At 38.5% G+C, this 2,000-nt stretch overlaps 1 pseudogene; it reads left to right on the top strand.

Moving 5' to 3' along the window:
• Positions 1 to 769: 769 nt before the first annotated feature.
• Positions 770 to 1,409, top strand: LOC103297817 (60S ribosomal protein L14-like; annotated as a pseudogene).
• Positions 1,410 to 2,000: the final 591 nt, after the last annotated feature.

Here is a 2,000-nt window from a genome sequence, read left to right as displayed (position 1 = left end):
TTGGTAGAGATGGACCTGAATTCAAATATGTTACCATAGAACTGTGGTATATGGATAATAGAACAATTTTGTGTGGGATGGTTTTGGAAAGTCTCATTGAAAAAAATGGCATTTTTATCTCAAGTTTAAAGAATGAGTATGCATTATCTGATAACTAGAGTAGTAAAATAATGTCCAAATTTACACAGTAATCAGTGACTCCATCTTTCAAATTCAAGTGAACTCTGGAGCTTACAGTACAAGTTACCTGATTAAATTCTGCTAACAATTCCAAAATAAATATTGTCACTTTACTTACTTAGGGTAAAAACTAGTAGTTAGAAAGATGAAGCTAGAAATATTGCTTATTTATTTATTTGGGTGTTGTTTTTTGTCTTGTTGTGTGTTTTTTGTCTTGCAAAATAACATTTAACTCAATTTCTTTGAGCACTTAATCACATTTCTACCAAACATAAAATATTCATACAAGCTACTAAATAAATTTCATTTTAACTTTTTGTACTTACTATTCTCTAGAGGGGAAAACAGTATGTTATCAATAATATAGACTTTGGCATCTTTTCTTTCCTCCAATGAGCATATTAATGTTGTCTACTTTAGACTATATATTGCATTGGTCACATCATAATCAATTCAGGGATTTGAATCATATTAAAACATTTATTAAAATACCTAATTAAAAAAGAGAATATAGTGCATGGGCAGGGTGGCCTTCTACACATACGCATGGCTGGGTGGGCCTCCTTCCTTCTTGCCAAGCGCCACCCACATGGTGTTCAGGCACTTCCTGGAAGTTAGCTGGGTGGCCTACATCTCCTTTGGACCTCATGCTGGGAAGCTGGTGGCGATCATAGATGTTATCGATCAGAACAGGGCTTTGGTTGATGGACCTTGCACACAAGTAAGGAGACAGGCTATGCCTTTCAAATGCATGCAGCTCACTGACTTCATCCTCAAGTTCTCACACAGTGCCCGCCAGAAGTATGTTCAACAAGCCTGGGAGAAGGCAGATATCAATACAAAATGGGCAGCCACAAGATGGGTCAAGAAGATTGAAGCCAGAGAAAAGAAAGCCAAGATGACAGATTTTGATCGTTACAAAGTAATGAAGGCAAAGAAAATGAGGACCCGAATGATCAAGCTTGAAGTTAGGAAGCAAGCTTCAAAAGGCAGCTCTCCTAAAAGCTCCTCCCAAAAAAGCACCTGCTGCTAACAGTGCAGCTGCAGCAGCTGCTGCAAAGGTTCCAGCAAAAAAGGTGACTGATGCAGGCAAGAAGGCTCCAGCCCAGAAGGTTCCCACCCAGAAACCTGCAGGCCAGAAGGCAGCGCCTCCAAAAGCTCAAAAGGGTCCGAAAGCCCCAGCCCAGAAAGCACCTGCTGCTCCCAAGGCATCTGGCAAGAAATCATGAGAACATAAGGGGCTACTATAAAAGTATAATAAATTTTTTTCACACACACACAGGGAATAAACATCTTTGGCATTTAAAGCCAAATCTTGCTCAGAAAAAGAGAGAGAGAGAGAGAGAGAGAGAGAGAGAGAGAGAGAGAGAGAGAGAGAATGATATTGTATACATAATGGTAACAGAAGGGAAAAAAATATAATTATATCGATCTTACTGTCTTTCACCAAATTATTTATTTCACCCATTCAGCTCAACATTTTCTGAACATAGGCTATACATGGCAATGATATTTAAGATGAAAAAAATAGTGGTATATGCAAACTCTGAATTGTGGGATTTTGGAACAAAACCTCTGGCAATGAAAGCCATTTGAAAATAGAAATGATATCAATAGAATTGTTTGATGCATTGCTCATATTTTCCTTTGGCAAAGAATTTTCTTGCAGTAAAAATTAAAATGAAATAATTCTCTAGGACACAAACTGTAGGCATCCCAAGGATGGCAGGTACCTTAGTGAATACAAGGAGCACTCCCAGCTCAGGGAGTCTGCCGCCTGAGTAGTTCCAGACTATGGAAGATAGATTAGACATTGCTGA

Source organism: Eptesicus fuscus, chromosome 1, assembly GCF_027574615.1.
Source record: "Eptesicus fuscus isolate TK198812 chromosome 1, DD_ASM_mEF_20220401, whole genome shotgun sequence".
NCBI lineage: Eukaryota > Metazoa > Chordata > Mammalia > Chiroptera > Vespertilionidae > Eptesicus > Eptesicus fuscus.
This window is presented reverse-complemented; position numbering and strand designations above follow the sequence as displayed.